The sequence below is a fragment of the Salvia miltiorrhiza genome, chromosome 6 (genome assembly GCF_028751815.1).
Source record: "Salvia miltiorrhiza cultivar Shanhuang (shh) chromosome 6, IMPLAD_Smil_shh, whole genome shotgun sequence".
NCBI lineage: Eukaryota > Viridiplantae > Streptophyta > Magnoliopsida > Lamiales > Lamiaceae > Salvia > Salvia miltiorrhiza.
The window spans coordinates 17457735-17483650 of record NC_080392.1 but is presented as its reverse complement, the minus strand read 5'-3'; the positions used below and the strand labels follow the sequence as shown (position 1 = coordinate 17483650).

Sequence of the window (25916 nt, the reverse complement as noted above, 5' to 3'; positions counted from 1 at the left end):
ACATTCTCCAATGAAAGAAAACCTAAGGCAATCAAAGACGATCAACGATTCACGTAAAGTATTAAGATTCAACAAGCATAATCTCAAATCATCACATTCATCAAAAGCATAAAACAATGATTTAAATAAACCAAGGGATTCATATAAACCAAGAGAATCAAAGTGAGTTCTTACAAAACGTATCAATCCAAGAAATCTAATCCGATCGGAAGTTGAATGACATCAATAGCGTTCCAATGAATCTCAAGGCGAAAGTAAATGTTTAGAAACTTTAAAAACAATGGAAAAAGTGTGGAATTCGCCTAGGAGGCTGCTCTGATCGAAGGTGCCAAGAGAAACCCTAAAAATGGGTTTTTATACGAAATTCCGTAACTGCCGAAAATGAACAGGCACGGCGGCCGCCGTGAGACGGCGGCCGCCGTGGGACGGCGCCGCCGTGATGGCCTTTCGCAGAATCATCCAAAAACAGGCACGGCCCGCGCCGTGGGGCTGCGGCCGCCGTCTAGGCGGCGGCCGTGGGGCTGCCTTCGAAAATATCTCCAAATGATGCTGAAAAACTTGACAACTCTCGAATCCTGCACACGACGACAGTAAACCCAAAAAGATCATCGAGCATGTGAAATATATGGCAAAAAGTCATGATACACGCTCGAAAGCACATCAGAAACACCAGCAAAGATCACCCAAAAAACGAGGTAAACAGCAGCCGCTCACTTCGCTGCCCTGTCCAGCGCAGCCGCTCTCTTCGCTGCCCTACCTAGCGCTGCCACTCTCCACTCTGCCCAAGGTCACAAACCTCATTTCGCCGCCTCTCACGATGGTTCAGTTTTTTTTAATGCCGATAGTCAGGGACGTTTTCTACACTCTTCTTATTTCTTTTATGCCCTGAGGACATGGCATGCTTTAAGTGTGGGGGGGAGTGTTTTGTTGCTTATATTTTTCAAAAATTAGGTGAGATCAATCTTTCTACGCTTAGTTTTTGGTCTCGAATCTTGCTAATTTTTATGAATTTGTGGAAGAGAAGATGGTTTTCAATGTGCATTTCGGGTTTGTGTTTGTTTGGTGGTTATTCTTATTTTACTTTTAATATATGTTTCTTGATTGTGCAAAGAATTATGAGTTTTGTTGCAACACTTTTGTAAGTTAGTAAAACGTGATTTGTCCGGTAGATGCTAGAAAGAGTGTTGTCATTGTGATTGCCTACGATCATATCTTATCTGTGAAAAATGAAAGTTGGACGAATTGCCAACTCTAAAATTGCCAGCTCTGAAACATCTGGCCTGTTCTGAAAAAGTGGCAGCTCTGAGTCTCTGCTCCTCTAGTTTAACTATGAGCATGGGAAACCACGTGAAAAGACTTTGGATTACATCCAAATGGTTTTATTTCATGAATTATGGCTCAACTGTCGAAAATTCCAAGCACACAAAGTGTGAAAAATGGTGATATTGATTATAAAGGCGATTACATTAGGGAATTCACTTCTAGCGGAGAATTGGGTCTGATCGAATTGCTTACATTACTCTTTTGTTGCTTCTTAAACTTTGAGTTACTTGCATGACCGAGTGATGTGTGTTGATTGTAAAGTTTTGAATTGACTTTGTGAATGTTTGGATGGAAATTAACATTGTTGAAATCAATCTCTTCCTAGGATTCATATATATTTTGCTTGAGGACAAGCAAAAGGCTAAGTGTGGGGGAGTTGATTTATGCTTAAATTGCTCTATTTTTAAGGGTTTGTATGTGCGTGTTTTAAGATAATCTTCAGGAAATTGGTGCGTTTTATGGCGTATTTTATGCTTTTCAGGAGATTTAGGCTTTCGAGATGGAAGAATGCAATTTTGGAGAATTTTGGATGAATTTGGCGTTTTCTAGGTGTTCTGGTCTCCAGAGCAGAGAAACCGACATCTCCAGAGCAGAGAAACCAATCGCCAGAGAAATCAAAGACCAGAGCAGCGAAGTTAACTCTCCAGAGCAGAGAAACCAATCGCCAGAGAAGTCGATAGTCAGAGCAGAGGGGAGAAAAGCGCCAGCATCAGAGAAGTAAAGCCCAACGCTCAATAGTCAGAGAAATCAATATCCATAGTAGCGAAGTAATCACCAGAGGAGTCAATAGTCTGAGCAGCCAAGTGAGAGTCATAGCAGAGAAATAAGTCAGAGCAGAGAAATAAGACAGAGCAGAGAAATCACCATTTCTCTGAGCAGAGGAGAAGGATGCAGAGCAGAGAAATCACCATTTCTCTGGCGCGACCCATTCCTCTGGCGATACCCATTCCTCTGGCGATAGCCGTTCCTCTTGCGAGAGCTGCGAATTCGGCAAGAGTGGGATTATTTTCCAAAGCGCGCATCCAGCTGGAGAGTTGCCTTATTTTACACGATTCTATTACCTTTAGAATTCTACTTTGCATGGCAACTTCCATGGTGATCGAAGGAAATCTGAAAACTATAAATAGGTCCTCTTTTGACCTATCTAGGATATAGCGGAGACCCCTAGACTTAATATTTCAGTTTTATAGCTTTAGAATATTTTAGCTTTCCAGTTTTCGAGGCTTGGATCAAGATTGGAGATTCAAGCCGCTACAATCGTTTTCATTCAGTTTTTATATAATTTAGTTTTTAAAATTGCTTTCTTATTTATTATGTTTATGTTTTCTTTTGCGATGTCTGGCTAGTTCTTTAATCTGAACCTATGGTTTGTATATAGCTGATTAATTATGTGTGTATGATTTATTGATATCAATTTGCCTTCCAACTTGTGATTCATGATTCCTGGTGCTTAATTTCTTGTGAATTATTTGGCCAATAATTTACATGTCTAGCTGTTCAGTTTGAGTCTTGAATGCGATAATTGTTCAACCGATTCAGGAATGCATGTTATAGTAGTAGCCTTGACACTTGAATGGGATAGGTGAAACTGTAGGGAGCTATTCTTTGTGTACGCTTGGGAGTTAATTTATTCCTTGGAGTCTTGAATGTGAAGGGGGGTAAATTAATCTACTTTCATAGGTGTTCGTTAGAGAAGCTTGTGAATAGTTCTGTGATCTCTCATCAGGGTTGGATTAAATTGGTAATTGAATCAATAGATTAAATGCATGTAGTTAGTTAGTAAAAGTACATCCCTAGGGTCAGAGTCTTTTATTATTTGAGTTTTTACCTTATTTTATTTGTTATTTGAATTTAGTGCTAATCAAACCTTCCTTCTTTCTGTTGCCTGTCTACTGTTATAGTCTGTTTAGGAGATAGCTAAAGTTATTTCGTTGTGTCAGTCCCTGTGGATACGATACTCGGTTACTTATTATTTGTTACAATTGCCTGTGTTAGTTGCAGTATTTGTTGCTAAGAAATTAGTGATCAATAGCCCCTCATTTAAAATAATTATAATATTATTTTAAAAATATTATAAATTTACTATTTTATATTATTTCCAAATTAAATACTTATATCCCGTAGCCCCCAAATAATATAACATGTGTTCGCTTCTTCTCATGATCAAGAACAACAACTCCTTGCTACGTGAATCATTCCCTTTGGGAGAGGTTGTCGAGTAGTCCAGTGTTTCTAAAATTTGTTTTCATATAATTGAATATAATTAACTGTAATTAAATGACACAAAAATCACGAGCCACACTGCATACGCAGAGCACCTCAAAGGATTCTGAGCTGTAAATTTGGTTGTCTTCTGTCAAGAACTCAGTTATGAGAAAGACTACCCAAATTTTAATATAACAAAATGTCAAGAATCACAATAATTAGACGTAAAAAAAAATAGAGAGATTATAACCAATCCAAATTTACCAACAATATGTGCAAAACAACTCTCTACAAATACACACATACACGAACTCCAAAGAAAAAACTAAAAATTATAAGTATGCAAATGAATTCTTGTAATGATTTCCTTCTTTTTCCCTCCCCCCCAAAAAAAAAACGATGAAGTCTGGAACACGAGATGCGAATGGTAAAATAAAGGGGTTATGGGTTAGGGTATCTAATTTGGGGATTATGAGTTATAGGGTTTAATAGTAAATTCACAATTATTTATTATCATTGTAAATAAGGGGCTATATTGAGTATAATGGGGGCTATGAATAAAATTACCCATCCTGAAAACATGAAAAATAGTGTAACATTTTAGGATTCTTATTCCTTTAACTTTCTTAGGTATTCTTTTTCATCATTCTCACAATTCTTACTTAATTACGTATTTAATATTATTTTTATTATTTTATTAAATGCAACCTATAATTTTTTCATTCAGTAGGTGTTTCGCTATTATTATTATTATTATTATTATTATTATTATTATTATTATTATTATTATTATTATTATTAAGAAAATCTTAACATAATTATTAAAACAGGGTTTATTATTTTATTACAGTATTTATTTCTTTCGTATACTCTTGTTGGATTAATTCTAGCTTATAATTCAATGTGTTGCCTAGATAATTGATGTCTTTATTGCTTGTTTATTTTATTGAATTTGTTGGGAACCATGTGGAATATCCTAATCCTTGTTTTGATGATACCAAAATTCATAGTTCTTAATTGTAATAGACTAGAACAGTTTTGAACTCAAGTGTTAGAGTTCGTTTCTAGTATAGTATGCTGTTTGGAAGACTGAAGACTGAAGACTGAAGACTGAAGGACGAAGGACTGAAGACTGAAGACTGAAGATACCAACTAAAGTATCAGTTGAAGAATCAGTTTGGAACTGATTACTTAATGCGTGCCACAGACTGATACTAAAGTCAAGTACCAGTTGATCAGTCTTCCTCAGACTGATCTTCAAACGTTCAAAGGAAGCCACGTACTCACAAAGTACAGCCGCATTAAATGCAGAGATTTCAGGATCTTATCTCTGCAGAGGTCATTCCTATTTGGTAGTTACTTTATCAGAGACGTCACATCTCCTGTCCCTCAAGAGAGCCGTTTCCACCAGACAAGGAACCTCGAAGATTGAAGCCTCAGCCCAAATTCGAATTGCTCTCCAACGGAAGAAATCTTGAGGATGTTCTACGCCAACGGATCTATTCAAGAGTTCTCCTACAAATAGCGCTCAAGGATCAACTTCAATCTTCACCGATTCAACAACATAAGCTGAAGCTCTGCCGAAATTGCTACTCAGCCTAAAGCTTAACCTCCCCAAAGCTTGAATCGAAGAAGAGAATTCCAAAGCCAAAATTAGTCACTGCTGATTACATACATTCTCTTAGACCTTAGGCAAACCTCTGTTTACCCAGAAACCAAGGTCAAACTTGCTACAAAGAACTTGTTCTTTGCAGTATAGTTGGCACTCGTTCAAACCTCATTTCCAAAAGAAAAATTTGAGTGTTTTGAGTGATTCGGAGGTCAGAAGGATTTTCTGTCTCTGAGAGTCTTAGCACGGGTTGTGCTAAGCAAGAGAAATCCGACGCAAGTGAAGCGTGGGTACTGAAGAAGGGTTTTCTTCAGTGGTACGGTTGTGTGCACCCGGCAAGCACACGGTTTGGTTTGCAGCGCACCTGTTAAGCACTTGCGGAGTGGATTGTTGGTCTGATCAACTGACCGTGGATGTAGGAAAGGGTTTTTTCCGAACCACGTAAAAGTCTCTGTGTTGTTTACAGCTTTCAGTTTTACATTCCTACTTGTGTTGTTTCAATTGATAAACTGAATACTGATTAACTGCAAAGAGAAACCTAAGACCAACAACGTGCTCAACCGAGGCTATTGCGAAACTAAGTTTAATTTCCGCTGCGTATGATATCAGTCTGACTGATCTATCTTTTGATAGTCAGGAAGAGTATTATCATCTTTGTTTTAACAAACTCGACTGAAGCCCATAAGTGCATCAGTTAAGTTCCAGTAACTTAATTGATAACTCCTTACTGAAGAGCGTTCAGTATCAGTAGTCAACCTGTTTGGTCAAAACTGTTTTCAGTCAACAGGTGTCTTTGTTTGCGTGCAAAGTTTCGTTTAGATCTCTATCTTGAGATCCCTCTGAGTGAGGATTTTGCAAAAATAGCCCATAGGTGTATTCCCCCCATACACCTATTCGAGACCCCCCGGGACCTAACATAATTATTTTTCTTTAAACCATATATGCTTTCATCTATTACTTCAGCATATTTAATTCTCGTTTAGATAATTTTATTTGCTTTATTTTAATTACGCATTAGTTAATCCGATGTGCAGTGACAGATCCAACCTAGTTTTAGAGTATTTAGGTTTATTTTTTAACATAGATATATATGTTGATGATATTTTTTTTTTTTTTTGGTGCTACTGTTAAGAATTTTTTCAAGGAAATTCCACTACCTTTAGGATGAGCATAGTGGGACAATTTAATTATTTCCTAGGTTTACAAATAAAACAAACATATGATGGAATTTCCTTCTCAAAAAGCAAATATGCTAAGGTCTCTTTGTGAAAAGGTTTGGTCAGGAAACTGCCAAACACATTAGAACACTTATGGTTCTACTGACATAATGTGTAGGGATGATGTTGGTGTCAATGTTGACTTAACATTATATAAAGAATGATTGATAGTCTATTATACTTATCAAGTAGACCTGACATACTGTATAATGTAAGAGTGTTGGTTTTAGTGATGTTGATTGGGTAGATAATGATGATGATAGGAAAGCACAATTGATGAAGTTATCTACTAGGTAACAATGTTGTGTCCTGGTCTAGCAAGAATAAAAAATGTATCTCTCTTTTCACAGTTGATACGATCCTTGTCGGACCGTTCAAACAAACACGCTAGCGGAAGACTGAAGAACGAACTAACGATAGATTATGGAATCCCAAAACCTTTGAATCTAACCCACGGAATGATTTAGGCGAATTGAACTCCCTAAACCCCAACGTGACGTTGACGCAGCAACTCGGGGACGATGAATGACACCCGACGAAGGTTGGTTGACTCGTCGTTACGCCGATAGATGAATTCTCTTGGAATATTCAAGAGGAATTCGAAAACTCTCAAGAGAGAAGTAAAACTCACAGTTTTTGATAAAAAAAATATTGTTCAATTTTCGGCCAACACCTATAAGCCATATATATAGGCAAAAACTAAACCTAGTCTAATAAGGAAACAAATTAAATAAAACCCTAATCAGCCAAACAAGGCCCTTATTCCCTAAAATTCGAAAATACCCAATAAGCTAGACTATTGGGCTCTAAAATAACAAAGCTGAAAATAAAATAAATAAAGTCTTCCAACTTCGGCCCAAATGCAAATAAATCAAAATCAAACATAAACATGGGCCGCCAATTTCACCATCTCCAAATGGCTTCTTTTTCAACTCATGCTTCCCAAACGACGAACCTTTGACTGCATCATTCCCCTCCTCTTGAAGAGGATTTGTCCTCAAATCCAAGTCGTCACCTACATCAAAAGGAAACCTGTCCTTGCACATATGCAACCATTCCCAGGCACTAGGTTCAAACACCTTCAAACTTTTTCTCACGTGCCCCTTGGCCAACAACCCAATGATCGGCCTTTCCTCCGTCATGGCCCACTTCAAATCACTAGTCCTTGCAAGAAGAGACTTATGCATCAATCCACTCTCCTTGTTAACTACGGGCTACTCCTTGGACTTCACCTTCTCCGCATCCTTTTGCAACTGCACTTGATCCTCATAAACTTGTTGAGGAGTGAGAGGAACAAGCGACACCTTCTTCTGCTTATATTCAAATGAATATTTGTTGGTGAAGTCATCATAAGTCATGCGTCTATCAAACTGCCACGAACACCTCAACAAGATGTGGCTCGCTTGCATGGGAATCACATCACACAACACCTCATCCTCATACTTCCCAATGCTAAAAGGAACCTTCACTTGCCTCGTAACTTTGATGACGCCGGTCTCATTCAGCCACTGCAAACGGTACAGCTTGGGATGCTTCACCTCGATCAGCCTCAATCTCTCAACCATGGCTCTACTAGCCACATTCGTGCAACTCCCTCCATCAATAATCATGCTGTACACCTTGTTTTGAACAAGACATCTCGTGTGAAAGAGATTGTCCCGTTGCTTGCTCTCATCGGATGGAGTTTGAACACTCAAAGCTCTCCTAGCTACCATCAGCTGTCCAGCAGGTGCAAAAATCTCCTCAATCTCCTCTTCATAGTTGACATTCTCCAAAACTGGCATATCAGGATCGGTCTCCTGACCATCAATCACAACTTCACCGTCATCTCTCATGATCATAAGTCTCCTATTCGGACACTCACTCATAATATGCCCAAATCCTTGACACTTCAAGCACTTCTTATCTCAATTTCGACCATCGGAAACTGTCGGATTTGATGAATTCGAACCCTCTGTTAGAGATCTAAAGAACTGTTTCTTATAAATAAAAGATTAGTATGTTCATTTGTTCTGTGAATGCGTTATTCACGTAACAAACGAATATTCCATAAATAAAAGATTTTATTAGATGTATTTAGTGCAATAATTACACACCTACCTTTATTTAATAAAATAACCAAAAATTAATAATCTTAATCAATTGAATGATCACCATTAGATTGAGCAAAATCGACGCACATGATTTGGTCTTTATTCTTTATCTAAGGGAGTGGTCTCCATTGAACTCTCCCTTATATATATATATATATATATATATATATATATATATATATATATAGGGCGCGGTTATAGTGAGAACCACAATTATCGTGAGAACATAAGAACCAATAAAATTACTGCATCTGCTATACAAATTAATGCATCCGCTATTAAATTTAATGCATCCGAAAAAAATAATTTTTTTGCTCCCTTCAGGATTCGAACCCAGCACCTGCATCCATCCACCATGATGATGCATCCACCGTAGATCTTGATGATCGAATGGCTTAAAATGGTTCTCCGTTCTTATTTTATTAGTGGTTCTTATTTGAACCTCTCCCTATATATATATATATATATATATATATATATATATATATATATATATATATAGGGGTAGGATCCATAGAGAATTATATTTTTCGCGAGAATGGAGAATAACGAATAAATCTATAAATTTTACAAACAGATCGGTATAATTAATGAACATATAGTGAAAATCTCACCCCTCTCAGGATTCGAACCCAGGCCAAAATCTTCTTCATACTATACATTGATTTATTCATCGAAATTATAGACTTATTCTTTATTTTTTTCACGCATTCTCTATTCTCAAAATATTTAGCATTCTCTATGGATCTTCTAACTATATATATATATATATATATATATATATATATATATATATATATAGAGAGAGAGAGAGAGAGAGAGAGAGAGGCGCGCTCCAGTGAGACCCCCAGGAATCGAACCCCGAGAACAAGGGCCACAAGGCAATATATACTGATGAATAATGAAATTTAAAAAATTGGTAATGAATAAGACGTATAAACTGATGAACAAGACAATATATACCGATGAACAATGCAGTATATGCTGATGAATAACGGAATTTAAAATATTTCGCTCCCTCCAGGAATCGAACCCCGAGAAAAAAAAATTCTCCCTCTAGATACAATATCAGCCATAGGATTGATGAAATAAATGCACGATATCGTGTCTCAGGTCTCATTAAACATAAGGGGTCTCATTGGAGCGCTCTCATATATATATATATATATATATATATATATATATATATAGCTTAATGGAGAGAGTTAAAATAAAAATATAAAATAGGAACCATTTACAGTCTTTAGATCATCAAGATTTACGGTTGATTCATCACTTTGTTCGATGCATTCATTGTCCTGAGTTCGAATGTCATAGGTAGCGAAAATTTTATTTTCACAATTCAGAGTTTCAGATATATATATATATATATATAGTGTTGCGCTAAAATAAAAGCCAAACTTAGCCTCTAAAATACGATTAAATATAGACGCTTGATTTGTGTGAGATGGATGGCCAGATTTCGCCCATAGATCTGGCAGATTTCACATGCTTATTGTTCCTTTGGGTTTCATGGTAATTTTACATCTCAAGATATATTTACTCCAAGATTCAAGGGATTACAATATTTATTATATAATTATTTCCATTTAAAAATCAAATCCATATTAATTACATGATATAACAAATCTGTTTGCTTTGAATTAATGTACGCACGATTCAGTAATCTACATTTAGAATTCTCGAACCCAGAAGATGGAGAATCAAGATTCAAATGATTCTTCATATGAACTTCTATACATAAGCATTCCATAATTCATACAAAATAATTCATACATAAACAAAAGCAATTCATGCAATCAGATTATCCCAAAACCTAAAAATTCATACATAAACCAAAAATAATTCACGCAACAGATAAAAATTCATGCATAAACCCTTCATCTGTTTGAAATAGACGGTCAGAATATGTTCATGATTCAACACGTATTTATTCATGCAGGGACTGTGTTTGATTCATGGAGGGACTGTGTTTTAGTTATGCTAATGGATTATTTTGTTTTCATAATTTTTATTTCTGGAATATGTACTTGAATATATTTTCATCTACATTAAGCTCTTTATGATCTCTTTCATATCATTGCAATTCATGAATTTTATATTATGTCTGTATGAATTCTTCACTTAAACAATGCCCATTTCTCTAAAATTTATGTTTTTTCATTTTACTTGGCAGAATCGCAACATAACATGAGTCATCCTAATATTTGAATTCATCATTCTTTAAGATGGGCCTCCAATGTTGCACTTATTCACTAAAATGTATAAATATTTATCTGTCAATCGATGAATTAAGCAACTCATGATCTACATCAAATCTTACCAACGCATGAATTTAATTAACAGATGGTATGAATTTTTCCTGTTTCAGATTTAACTTTATGTAATAAGAAATATATATATCATGCACAGTGTAGCACGAAAATATTTCAATCACATCAATTATCAAACTACTGAAATGGCGTCACTCCCTGGAATAAACTAATACGTAATCATTGCAAATCTAAAATTTCCTATTTAGTTGTTGCTTGAAGCTACAATAATTCATACGAAAATCAAAATAATTCATACGTAAACCAAAAATAATTCGTATGTAAAAAAAAAATAACTCGTACGAAAATAAAAAAAATAATTCACGCCTCATCAGCCCCAGTGGAACACCGAACATAGCGCCGCCACCAAATCCAGACGCCGAGCAGCAGTGCCGCCACCACCACTGCTCACACCTCTTCACACCACCTCACACCAGGTATATCTCTCACGCCTCTTACATCAGGTTTCTTCGTCGTTCATCCGCGCACCACCCCTGTCCGCCGCTCCTGCACATAGCGTCGCCGCCAGATCCAGACGACGAGCAGCAGCGCTGCCACCACCACTGCTAACGTGTTAGGGCCTGGAGGGTCTCGAATAGGTGTTTGGGGGGGGGGGAATACACCTATAGGCTATTTTTGAAAATGAAACTTTGAATACAAATTGACTCAACCTTTTTACTAAAAAGAGTTTTGTCAAAATAAGGTTGACGACTGATATTGAATACTCTTCAGTAAAAAGCTATCAGTTAAGTCAAAGACTTTAACTGATACACGTAAGGCTTCAGTCGAGTTTGATAAACAGAGAGATGTTATGAATCTTACTGACTATCAGAAGATAGATCAGTTAGACTAATAACACACGAAGCGGAAAACTTTTATTTCGAAATAGCCTGTGATTTTAATCACGTTGTCAGCAGTTAAGTTTCTCTTTGTAATTAAGCAGTTTTCAGTTTAGGAATGCAGAAGCACAAGTAAGAAGGTAGATACTGAAAGCTGTAAATAACACAGAGATTTTTACGTGGTTCGAAAAATACTTCCTACATCGACGGTCGGTTGATCAGACCAACAACTTCACTAGGCATGTGCTTACGGGTGCATAGCAAATCGATGCGTGTGCTTGCGGGTGCACAACAAACCGAGACAACTGAAGAGCCTATCTTCAGTACCAACACACTGGGTTGGATTTCTCACTCCTAGCACACACTGGGCACTAAGATCTCACGGAGACAGATGTAATACCCCGTTTCCTCGAGCTAAGTTTAGAATAATTTTGAACTTAGATTTAAGATGATTCACGCCGGATTGAGAAAAGAATTTATTTTAATTCCAACAAAAATGATTTACAAAAGCATTTGTAAATTTAGTTATTAAATTTATATGCATTGCATATTTATTTAATTAAGAATTCAAGCTTTTATATGAGTTATTAATTAACCAACCCTGAAGAATTATTACAGTTTTGACAATTTTATCCTGAGGGATTTTATTTGTCTAATCAACAACCTCAATTCACCATACTCTAACCCCTACAGCCGATCTACGTGGGAATTTTCAGCCCACAAATCAAACCCATTGAGCCCAAACATGACTAATTTCCTAGATATTTTGCTAATTTCAATTAGCAAAATATCACAATGATTAAGGAAGTGTGGAGAGGGTGCATCCACGTCTCATATACCTTTTGTACTCCTTTAAGAAGCCAATCATCTCCCATTCTTCAACAATGCAGTCGATTTCATCTTGGAAATTTCTTGTTCCAAGCTTCTGCGTCCTTGAGTTAAACGCAGCAACCGTAGGTAAGTTCTTCTCAACTTTCAGATTTCTCCATTTCTTTCCGAGTCCAGTTCATATCATGATTAAACAGAATGATATTTCAAACTTCACAAACAAAGAATCACACGCATACGTATGTATGCCCGAGCTGTGCATACATTTATGAACATTACCGATTAGAAAAGAATAAAGAAGAGTATTGAACATGTTTTTTTCGCTTTTGAGTTGGGTCTGAGGTGCCGAGTCGGAGGGGTTATTGCTATCAGCGGCGACCTCGTCGTCTGTCGCCGGAGTAAGAGAGAATCAGAGGTAGAGTAAGGGCGGTGGTGGCTGAATTGGGGATCTAAGGCTCGGCGGAGGCGTGGCCTGTAGGTTACGTTTTCATCAGATCTAGAGGAGAGGAGAGCGAGGGTAGCGGCCGTGGCTTGCTGCGGTCACCGGACAAACAGAGGGAGGTGACGGCGCTTCACCGTTGCCAAGGAGGTGATCGACGTGAGGTGTATCGGTGGACTGAGAAAGAGAGAGATGGAGGTGTTCAGAGGTTGGGAGATGAGAGCAGAGCGAGAGGGGCAGAGCAGAGCGAAAGGGGCATAGCAGAGTAGAGAGGGGCAGAACAGAGCGAGAGGGGCATAACAGAGTAGAGAGGGGTAGAGCAGAGCGAGAAGGGCAGAGCAGAGTGTAGAGGGGCAGAGCAGAGCGAGAGGGGCAGAGCAGAGCGAGATGGCAGAGCAGAGCTAGGAGACCAGAGCAGAGCGAAAAGGCAGAGCAGAGCTAGGAGACCAGAGCTGAGAGACCAGAGCTGGTTGAGCAGAGCAGAGTATAGTTGAGCAGGGCATAGTAGAGTATAGTAGTGCAGAGCAGAGAAAGGGGGGAGAGGCGGCGATCTCGCCGTGTGGGCTGCCTTTATTATTATTTGGGCTTGTGCATATTTTAAGTAAACACTTATTATATGCTTAAGTATGAAATGAGTCATGCATTGCATCATGATTTAATTGGTTATTTATAATTCCAATTACAAAAGAAAGACGAGTAAGAATATTGTTGGTGTTCTTAACTCAAGAGAATTGTTTTCAATTATTTATTCAACTCCTTATTTTGACTTACGCTGTAGAGCTAGCCAGTATCTGTCTTTTGTTTCCTTAACTTAAGACCTTTGTGTTGTGACTCTAAACAATATCTTTTGTTGAGCCCAGACTATCGACTCTCATGTATTTCGATCAGTGAATGTTGGTTATTTGAAGCATCAAAACTAAACTTGTGATCCTAAAGTTATTATGTTTGTTGATTGATTCATATCACTAGAATACCCGTCTTTCTTCATCCAAATGGCTAAGCCCGATTGTTATCCCTTTCATTCGGATTTCACAAGGATTCTCCCTTGTTCATTTAGATGATTAGTCGTACCCCAGTTATAGTTATTGTTTCAAGAATTGGGGTGTGACAGAGTGGTATCAGAGCATAAGTTTTCTTTCATGTTTCTGATAATCAAAAGCTTCTAATGTTAAGTCTAGATCAGTGCCTCTAGACTTCTAAGAAAGTTGTTGAACCTCAGCTCGCCGTCACACTACCGCAACGAAAGGGTATGATTTAAAAGTTTCAAAGATATTTAATGTTTGAGAGTTTTCAAGAAGTGCGCGCTTTCAGTAAATGATGCTATGTGAATTGCTTACCGCTTTCCATATGCTATGAGTTATGAATTGCTAATCGCTTTCATATTGTTATTTTGGGTCTCCGACCCACATAACCAGCTAAGTATCGTGTTTGGGACAACCCGAGCCCTTAACGATAAGATAAGTTAGTATCGTGTTTGCGACAACCCGAGCCCTTAACGATAAGATGAGTTAGTATCGTGTTTGGGACAACCCGAGCCCTTAACGATAAGATGAGTTAGTATCGTGTTTGGGACAACCCGAGCCCTTAACGATAAGATGAGTTAAAGTCGTGTTTAGGACTATCGAGCCCTTCACAAATACTAGATGTATAGTCGAGTTAGATTCTTTGAGTCTTTCCGACAATAGAAAAGTTTCATGTGGCATTTAATGTCCACATGTTTCAGGTTTCAAAGAGAATGAATGAATGAGAGAGTTTATGTTATTGTTTTAGGTTCTTGCCTATACGATCAGAATGATGGGAACTTTTACAAACTGTTTGAGTAAGGACTGGCAAGAATGCCTTGGGAATAATAATCGTGATGGCTCCGCTTGATCGATTTGAGTAAGGACTGGTAAGATAGAAACGTTTAACATAGATATTTTATGACGTAGAAGCAATGAGATGAGATTAAGGATTCACTTGAGTTTTCCACCAAGATAGATCAGTTTCCACATAGAGTTAGCCTTTCACATGGTTACACTATAGAAGCGATATACCTTGTGTATATCTATGTATGCATGCATGCGGAATGAGTCTCACTTTTGTGTTGATATCGTCCGTAAATCAGAATGGAAGATGCGCCAAGAGGACGCGGTAGGGGACGAGGACGTGGTCTCGGACGCGGCAGGGAATTCATCCCTGAACAGCCTATCCCTCAAGTAGCACCAAAGCGTACTGCTGAGGAAAAGTTTCATAAAGAAAAGCCTCCAACGTTTGATGGTCTGGGCGATCCCACAGACGCCGAGAAATGGGTCAAGGCAGTGGAGCGAATCTTCAGCTACATCCGTTGCGATGATGAAGATAAAGTAACTTACGCAGCCTACCAACTGGTAGATGAAGTCAACTTCTGGTGGGAATCGGTGAGGCGCACAATGACTGAAGAACAGTTGGAAAATTTCACTTGGGAAGATTTTAAGAATGAGTTGTATGAGAAGTACATGCCAGGGTGCTATAGACAGAAGAAACAGAATGAGTTCTGGAACCTTAGGCAAAGGACTGGAACAGTGACTGAGTACGATATAGCTTTCAACCAACTGTCGCGATATGCTCTACTCTTAGTGAACATTGATGAGAAACGCGTGGAGAAATTCAGGAACGGACTGCGCCACGAGATATCAATCTCCCTAGCAAGTCAGGGAGGTCTCACTTATGCACAAACTTTGAGCAGGGCTCTCACCATTGAGTCATTGCTACCAAGGGAGAAAGGAAAAGCTCCAGGATAGTCTGGATTCGTACCACTTTAAGATGGTGGTAAAGGAAAAAGAAAGTGGAACAAGGAAACTAGAGGAAACCCAATCCACGGGAAAAGAGAAGGCAAGTTTTTATGGCATAAGAATGGGAGGAAGAGTACTAGTGATTTCAGCATTGAAGGCCACAAAGATGATGAGGAAGAGAGAATGTCAAGCTTTCCTAGTCAGTTTGACAGGAGGACATGAGGTAGAGAAAACAATCGAAGAAGTTCGCGTGGTACGAGAGTTCAAAGATGTCTTTCCTGAAGAATTGCCCAGTTTGCCACCAAACCGACAATTAGAATTCACAATAGGTCTAGAACCTAGAGCAACACCAATGTCCAAGGTACCATACAGAATGGCTCCGCCGGAGTTACAAGAATTGAAAATGCAACTACAAGAACTGTTGGATCTAAGTTTCATATAGCCTAGCGTATCACCGTGGGGAGCACCGGTCTTGTTCGTCAAGAAGAAAGATGGTTCACTAAGGATGTGTATCAATTATAGGGAATTGAACAAGCTCACGATAAAGAATAGATATCCTCTTCCGAGGATAGACGACATGTTCGATCAGTTAGGAGGAGCCGGTGTGTTTTCCAAGATTGACCTAAGATCTGGTTATCGCCAACTCAGGATGAAAAGATAAGACATCCCAAAGACAGTGTTTCAAACGCGTTACGGATATTACGAGTTCACAGTGATGCCATTCGGTTTAACGAATGCCCCATCCGTTTTCATAGATTTGATTAACAGAAAGTTCCATCAATATCTCGATAGTTGTCTTAGTGTTTTTTGATGACATCCTCATATACTCTAAGACTGAAGAACAAGACGAGGAGCACTTGCGCATCGTACTCGAAACCCTGCGTAATGAGAGACTATTTGCCAAATTCAGCAAGTGCGAGTTTTAGTTGAGGGAAGTGATGTTTCTCGGTCACATAGTGTCGACTGAAGGAATCAAAGTAGACCCTGCCAAGGTCGAAGCAGTCAAGGAATGGAAGGCACCATCAAACGTCAATGAGATCAAAAGTTTCCTCGGTCTAGCAGGTTACTATAGAAGATTCATCGAAGGATTCTCGAAATTGGCTAGGCCAATGACTCAACTTTTGAGAAAATGGACTAAGTATGTTTGGTTTGAAGCTTGTGAACAAAGTTTTAAAGAGCTCAAGACAAGGCTAACTACTGCACCAGTGTTAGCGATACCAGAAGAGAATGAAGGATTTGTAGTGTACATTGATGCCTCGAAACTAGGATTGGGTTGCATGTTGATGCAAAATCAGAAAGTGATAGCATGCACATCTCGTCAATTGAAGACCCATGAGCTGAACTACCCGACTCATGACTTAGAGCTTGCTGCCGTCGTGCACGCGCTAAAAATTTGGAGACACTACCTCTTTGGAGTTAAGTGTGAGATCTTTACAGATCATAAGAGTTTAAAGTACTTCTTCGAGCAAAAAGATTTGAACATGAGACAACGAAGATGGCTCGAATTAGTAAAGGATTACGATTGCACCATCAGTTACCATCCAGGAAAAACTAATGCAGTAGCTGACGCCCTGAGTCGAAAGACGAAGGCTAAGCTAGGGTATTTCATCACCCAGCGGAAGGAACTGATTCGTGACTTCGTCTCACTCAGTTTAGAAATTGTTTATCCTCCAGATTCAGTATCGGGTTGTGTAGTTGTGCTGACAGCTAAACCTGATTTGAGAGAAAGAATTGTGCAAGCACAAAGAGAAGATTGGTTCTTGGAGAAGATGCGTCTCGCTGCAAGAACGAATGAAACGAAAGGATTCACTGAAGCAAAGGTTAACGCACTTATGGTTGGTGAAGATTTGTGTGTGCCACACAAAGAAGAATTGAAAAATGAGATTATGAGCGAGGCTCATGATACTCCTTACACTGCACATCTAGGGAGCACAAAGATGTACCAGGATTTGAAGAAAATTTTCTGGTGGAAGGGAATGAAAAGAGATATAGCGTTCTTGTGGAGCGATGTCTCGCATGTCAACAAGTTAAACCCATTCCTGAGTGGAAGTGGGAGCACATCAACATGGACTTCGTCGTGAGCCTAGGTCAGCACGTGGAAACACTGCTATTTGGGTCATAGTGGACCGATTATCAAACTCCGCGCACATTCTGCCAATTCAAATGATATTTGGATTGGAGAAACTTGCAAAGTTATATGTCAAAGAGATAGTACACCTTTACGGTGTACCTGTATCTATCACGTCAGATCGTGACACTAGATTCACATCGGATTTCTGGAAAAGTTTACAAGAAGCCATGGGCACTCAACTGAAATTCAGCACAGCGTGCCATCCTCAAACTGACGGGCAGTGAGAAAGAACGATTCAGATTCTAGAAGATATGTTGCGAACAATTGTCGCAGACAAAAGTGAAAGTTAGGAGGATCTGTTACCTCTCGTAGAATTTGCTTATAACAACAGTTATCAAGCAACAATTGGAATGGCTCCATATGAGGCTTTGTATGGCCGAAAATGTCGATCACCACTTTATTGGGATGAAGTGGGTGAAAGAAAGTTGTTAGGTCCTGAACTGGTCCAACAGATGGTTGAGAAGGTTGACCACATCAAGCAAAGAATCAAAGAAGCTCAAGATAGACAAAAGTCTTACGCCGATCGGAGTTAGAATTCAATGTTGGGGATCGAGTTTTCATCAAAGTTTCTCCCTCAAAGGGAGTTATACGTTTCGGAAAGAGGGGCAAGTTACGACCCCATTATATAGGACCTTTTGAGATCCTAGATAAGATAGGCCCTGTAGCCTATTGGTTGGCATTGCCGCCCAGTATTGGAGACGTGCACAATGTGTTTCATGTCTCTCAGTTAAGAAAGTATGTGTTTGATCCAAAGCATGTGATTAAGCACGATGAAGTGGTTCTAGCCAGGGCTTAAGTTATGAAGAGAAACCAGTCCATATACTTGATCGCAAGGTTCAAGTTTTACGGAACAAGAATATTGTTCTCGTTAAATTGAAGTGGAACCATCACGGGATGGAAGAGGCCACATGGGAACTTGAAGATTCAATGAAAGTCAAGTATCCCCAGCTAGATTATCAAGGTATGTAATTTCGGGGACGAAATTTTTTTAAGGAGGGAGGGATGTAATACCCCGTTTCCTCGAGCTAAGTTTAGAATAATTTTGAACTTAGATTTAAGATGATTCACGCCGGATTGAGAAAAGAATTTATTTTAATTCCAACAAAAATGATTTACAAAAGCATTTGTAAATTTAGTTATTAAATTTATATGCATTGCATATTTATTTAATTAAGCATTCAAGCTTTTATGCGAGTTATTAGTTAACCAACCCAGAACAATTATTACAGTTTCGACAATTTTATCCTGAGGGATTTTATTTGTCTAATCAACAACCTCAGTTCACCATACTCTAACCCCTACAGCCGATCCATGTGGGAATTTTCAGCGCACAAATCAAATCCATTGAGCCCAAATTCATTGAGCCCAAACATGACTAATTTCCTAGATATTTTGCTAATTTCAATTAGCAAAATATCACAATGATTAAGGAAGTGTGGAGAGGGTGCATCCACGTCTCATATACCTTTTGTACTCCTTTAAGAAGCCAATCATCTCCCATTCTTCAACAATGCAGTCGATTTCATCTTGGAAATTTCTTGTTCCAAGCTTCTGCGTCCCTGAGTAAAACGCAGCAACCGTAGGTAAGTTCTTCTCAACTTTCAGATTTCTCCATTTCTTTCCGAGTCCAGTTCATATCATGATTAAATAGAATGATATTTCAAACTTCACAAACAAATAATCACACGCATACGTATGTATACCTGAGCTGTGCATACATTTATGAACATTACCGATTAGAAAAGAAGAAAGAAGAGTATTGAACATGTTTTTTTCACTTTTGAGTTGGGTCTGAGGTGCCGAGTCGGAGGGGTTATTGCTATCGGCGGCGACCTCGTCGTCTGTCGCCGGAGTAGGAGAGAATCAGAGGTAGAGTAAGGGCGGTGGTGGCTGAATTGGGGATCTAAAGCTCAACGGAGGCGTGGCCTGTAGGTTGCATTTTCGTCTGATCTGGAGGAGAGGAGAGCGAGGGTAGCGGCCGTGGCTTGCTGCGGTCGCTGGACAAACAGAGGGAGGTGACGGCGCTTCGCCGTTGCCAAGGACGTGATCGGCGTGAGGTGTACCGGTGGGCTGAGAAAGAGAGAGACGGCGGGTGTTCAGAGGTTGGGAGATAAGAGCAGAGTAGAGAGGGACAGAGCAGAGCGAGAGGGGCAGAGCAGAGTAGAGAGGGGCAGAGCAGAGCGAGGGGGCAGAGCAGAGTAGAGAGGGCCAGAGCAGAGTAGAGAGGGGCAGAGCAGAGCTAGAGGGCAGAGCAGAGCTAGGAGACCAAAGCAGAGCGAGAGGGCAGAGCAGAGCTAGGAGACCAGAGCTGGAGAGCAGAGCTGGTTGAGCAGAGCAGAGAGAGCAGAGTATAGTTGAGCAGGGCAGAGTAGAGTATAGTAGAGCAGAGCATAGAAAGGGTGGAGAGGCGGCGATCTCGCCGTGTGGGCTGCCTTTATTATTATTTGGGCTTGTGCATATTTTAAGTAAACATTTATTATATGTTTAAGTATGAAATGAGTCATGCATTGCATCATGATTTAGTTGGTTATTTATATTTCCAATTATTTTGATTTAATTTCTTAAGTATGAAATGAGTCATGATTTGCATCATGATTTATAATTCCAATTATTTGGGCTTGTGCATATTTTAAGTAAACAATTATTTTGACTTCCGCTGTAGAACTAGCCAGTATCTGTCTTTTGTTTCCTTAACTTAAGACCTTTGTGTTGTGACTCTAAACAATATCTTTTGTTGAGCGCAGACTATCGACTCTCAAGTATTTCGATAAGTGAATGTTGGTTATTTGAAGCATGAAACTAAACTTGTGATCCTGAAGTTATTATGTTTGTTGATTGATTCGTATCACTAGAATACCTGTCTTTCTTCATCCAAAGGGGCTAAGCCCGATTGTTATCCCTTTCATTCGGATTTCACAAGGATTCTCTCTTGTTCATTTAGATGATTAGTCGTACCCCAGTTATAGTTATTATTTCAAGAATTGGGGTGTGACAACAGAACACTGGTCTGAACTCCTTTTCGACACAAACACTCAGTTCGTTGAAAAGAGGTTTGAAAACTTGCCAACTAAACCACAAAGAACAAGTTCTTTGCAGTCAGTTTTACCTAGGCTTTGGATATACAATATTTGCCTAAGTTCTAAGAGAATGTATGTAATCAGCAGTGACTGATTTTTGGGCTTTGTGATTCTCTTCTTCGATTCAATCTTTGGGGAGGCTTGGTTTTGCTGAGTAACGAATTCGGCAGCGTTTCAGCTTATGTTGTTGAATCGGTGAAGATTGAAGTGATCCTCGAGAATAATTTATAGGAGACGTCTTGAATAGATCCGTTGGTGGAGATGGTCTTCAAGATTTCTTCCGTTAGAGAGTAATTTGAACTTGGGTTGAGGCTTCAATCTTCGAGGTTCCTTGTTTGGTGAGAATGGCTACTTTGAAGAGTAGGAAATGCGACATCTCTAAAAAGGTAATCACCAAAAGGAATGGCCTCTGCAGAGACAGGACGATCCTGAGATCTCAGCATTTAATGCGGCTGTACTTCTGGAGTGCGTGGCTTCCTTTAAACTTTAGAGGTTCAGTCCGATGAAGAATGTTTAACTGATACTTGACTTTAGTATCAGTTCGATGAATCCACGTGGCGCGCATTAAGTAATCAATTGAAGCTGATTCTTCGACTGATAAGTCAAATATCAGTATTTGACTTTGCCTTAATCGTTACATCAGTCTTCAGTCTTCAGTCCTTCGTTCTTCAATCTTCAGTCTTCAGAACAGCAACTAAACTAGAAAAAGAACTCTAACACTTGAGTTCAAACAGTTCTAGTCTATTATAAGTGAAACCTATTGATTCTGGTATCATGAAAACTAGGATTAGGATATTTCATTAAGTTCCCAACATCATGCCAATCCATCCCCGTCCATTGTCGCGTCGTCCAGATGCGATTCAGAGCCACCACGCCACTCTTCACCAGGACGTGCGACAACAACCGTCCTCTACCTACGCCGATTGTCAGGTGTTTCTAGAACAAAAAAACTTTTCCAAAAAAATAACAGAGAACATGCGATTCATCTCACCCGGTGTATTACCCCTGGTCCGCGCCATTGTCGTCGCCTTGTAAACGGAATCAGAATATCACACTCGATGGAAATGGATGAACTTTAGGTTCTATTCCTCCCTAAAGATTAATTGTGAGTTTTTAGAGTTTTTGAGAATATGAGAATATGAGAAGATGAGTTTTTGATTCAAATCTTCAATTCCCTAATTAATTGTGAGTGAGAATCGGAAAGTTGTGGGTGTAGATATGGAAGGTCAACATAATATGTCAATAATACCCTTCTGTGAAACAAACGTATGAATATTTTGTTTTATCTAATGAACTATGCAATCCACCTAAAAATTAATCCAAACCGTTGATTACCATATGATCTACGATTATAAATAAGTCATATTTTAAAGACTAAGGACAGTTCATTGAATGGCACTACCCTATATATATATATATATATATATATATATATATATATATATATATAGGGTCAAGTTAAACAAAGAAATACCCTATGTATAGAGAATAGAGAATAAATCTTGGCCCTTAAAACCGCTTAATCGTGCGGTTTAAAATAAATCCGCTGCCCAATTTTAATTACCACAAATATTGTTCGAAATTACATTTTAAATAGAATAAGGGCATTTTGGTATCTGTGCAAATCATTAAAAACTGCAACCACCGGATTTTACTCTCATTTACCGCATTTCATCCCCCCCAACATTTACTGTCAACCTAATCGATTCAAAATCCGATTTGAGGTTCCGAGGAGATTTCGACGCAACAAATCCAATTGAAGGTGGGTAATCGTCCGATTTGAGGTTCCAAGGAGATTTCGACGCAACAAATCCGATTGAAGGTGGGTAATCGTTTGAAGTTTCGATTTTTCACCAAACAAATCAATTCAAAATCTTATGGTTCAATAACTTTTGTTTTGTTATTTCGATTTCAATGTCAGAATCGTCGGCGACTTGTTCGTAAAGGGTTAGGTTTTGAAGATCTGCTGAAATCGAACGGACCAACTTCGATTGCAGGTAGCTATTCGTTTCAAGTTCTGATTTTTCACAAAACAAATCAGTGTTTTTTCGATTTTTGTTTGCCTTTCCATGGAATTAATTTAGGTATTATTGCTTCGAATATGATGTTTTGAACAACTGATTGTTGTTGACGATGAAGAAATTTTTTGTAAAATTGCAATTCGAGATTATGAGATTTCAGATATTGGGCTTTCAATTTTTTGAATATAAGTTCAGTTTTTCAATTTCTTGAAGATATGGGTTTATGAAATATAAGTGTATTATAAAATTTGTGGTTTTGATTTTGAGGCTTTGGATGTCGATTTAAAGCATGATTGGATTTTGTTTAAAGTATTTGGGGTGTTGGTTGATATGTACAAATGCAGAAGAAAAAAAACGGTCATCGTTTCAATCGTCGGCATCTGCGACGAACGCGGCAGTCGCTCGCTGACTTTACGTGACGGGCTTGTCGAAGCACACGACTGCTGCCGCTGCTGGTTCGAGCGCGCATCCTGGCACCGCAGCACCCCGTGCTTGCTGCCCATCTCGCCGATCAAGGTGAGGATTTCAGTTGGCATTTTTTTTTGGCACTTTCATGGAATTATAATTCTGGGCAAATCAACCACATGAACAAGTTTAAATTGAATTTACTTTGACAACTTAGTTAAATGCGAACTACACAATATATGTTTGTTGAAAGTTCAAAACCGAAATCATAAGACCTCATTTCCAACTTCAATATACTCTGGTTTTGATTGCATATTCGTTTTGGGTTTGTAGAACAATCAATAATATTCTATTAATGATCTCCAAATTTTCCACTGTAATAATCAAATGTTGTTTCGTTGAATTCTTTTAAGTTTGTTGGAAAAAGAAGGTTTCACCAATATATCAGTTCATAAAGCTTTGAGTTGTTGCTTTACCACCCGTTCGAAATATTTGTCGGATTGTTCAATTCATTCTCCATGTTTGTTCAAAATGTTTATTGCGAAATTATTATTTGATAAACATCTTATTTGTTTTTTTGTCATGTGTTCTAAATATTTCTTTGGTTGTTCAATTTGTTCTCCATATTTGTTCAAAATATATTTTGCGAAATTATTATTTGATAGACTTCCTATTGCGAGATATCATTGTCGTCATCCGATCCGAGCCCCAAGACGTTGGAAACATACTGAAGGCAGATGAACGGCTGATGCTGGTGGTGGAGCACGCAAGCGGAGCAGATCGCGGATAATACGCCCAGGTGAGGGATGCAGTGGACGAGGATCGGGGCTAACAAACAAAATGCATAATTCCCGATCCACCATGAAAGTGGGTTTTCTGGCATAGTTCAAGATTTTCGAGAATGAGGAATGATTGTGAGAGTAGGAGGATGAAGAAAGATGCCTTTTTCTTTTCCATTTTTCTATTTTATTTTATAAATTTATTTTATTAATTTGTGAACAAATTTTCTATAGTTGATAGAGACGAATGAAGAGATTTTTCATAAGTATGATTTTTATTTGGCTGTTTATTTCAAAATTTGTTTTTTTTTTCATTGAAAAAAATATGTTCTGTTAATTTTGAAATTGTGGTTTGTTCATCTATAAATTATGTTATGTTCATTGAAAATTAGAGTGCGTGTTCATTGATAAGATATAATTATTCGTTACGTATTATATTCCTGAATACTACTATTGATATCTAATTGAAAATTGTAAAAATATTTAACATATAACATTTCGAACAAGCTTAAAAAAAATACGAACATCTAAATAAAATATTCGAATTTTTTTTTACTGACATTAAATACTCTGTGATTATTCATTACATATGACATTCATGAATAATATGATCTTATTCATCTTAATGTTTTTAATATTCACAATTCTTGAATAATATTATCTTGCTGATATAAAATATTTAACATAAAGCATTTCGAACAAGCATTAAAACATTATGAACATAAAAATATTTTTGAATTTTTCTTGCTGACATAAAATATTTAACATAGAACTTTTTGAACAAGCATAATAAAATTACGAACACCTGAATAAAAATATTTGAATTTTTCTTACTGACAATTCCTACCAACATAAAATGAATTATATTCAAAGTGAGACTTGATATTATGTTACATTATATAGGTATCTCTCAAATTGAAATATTCATTCCAAAATCACAATCATAAATAACTGAAAAAGTTCCCAATGGGATCGAACTTCAATACCGCATAAACCACATGGACTTTTTCATAATCCTGCATTTCATTCACAATGGCGAATCAGATAAGGTTAATGTGAATCAACGAGTTAGATACAGAGCAAATTCTAGATCTCCATAAAATCAACTAATAAACAGTCGAAATAATATACTGATAATCCGACTAATAAATCGACAGAAAATGGCGATCTAGCTGTATACACATCAAAAAATCCACAAAATAAAATGAAAAAAAAAATAAACAAATCATTGAAGCTAAACATGAAAAGAGTTCCTAACAGCAACGTCAGTGACGAGAACACGAACTTGATTGTTGGCCATTAGATTTGCCATCTGAAAAAAATCGAAGGAGACAAAGATAGCTTTTTTAGAGTTTGCAAATATCTGCCTCTCATAATGTTTAGTATTCTCCTCGCAAGGAGGAAAAACAAAAAAAATGTGAATTCAATGAGCACCATTTAACAAATGAATTAGCAATTTAAGTAAACGAACAGAAACAATTAATAAACGAACAGAGAATTACGCACAACAGTAAACAACCAAATGACGTAGATATATTATTAAAACTAAAGTTTGATGAAGTGTTAATGCTAGTTTAATAAAATAACAGTAAACTGGAAAAAAAATAGCGAAATATGAAGTCCACTTTAAAAAGCAAAAAAAAAAAAAATGGGAATTCATAACACAATTGAGAAATGAATAAACATCATCACAAAACGAACAGACAACTTAAAACAACCGAACAGGGAGGAACGCACTGTAAGGGATGTTGACGTAATGGTTTAGATAAACAAATCATATACAGAACTTAACACAAATATTCCTACAGAACTTAAAGCTTCTCAAGACTTACATATTTTCGGTATAATGGTGTAGATGGGAAAAACGTATCTACAGAAAATGAAA

General features: G+C 38.0%; 1 long non-coding RNA gene across 4 annotated transcripts; it reads left to right on the top strand.

Moving 5' to 3' along the window:
* The first annotated feature begins 22349 nt into the window (after positions 1-22349).
* Positions 22350-24307, top strand: LOC130990278 (uncharacterized). Of its 4 annotated transcripts, XR_009090897.1 has the most exons (4): positions 22350-22648; positions 22748-22823; positions 23192-23363; positions 23933-24307. It is a non-coding gene; the product is annotated as an uncharacterized LOC130990278 (long non-coding RNA). The 4 variants fall into 4 exon arrangements; XR_009090896.1 differs by having other exon boundaries at positions 22350-22652; positions 23192-24058; XR_009090898.1 differs by having other exon boundaries at positions 22357-22648; positions 23246-24057.
* Positions 24308-25916: the final 1609 nt, after the last annotated feature.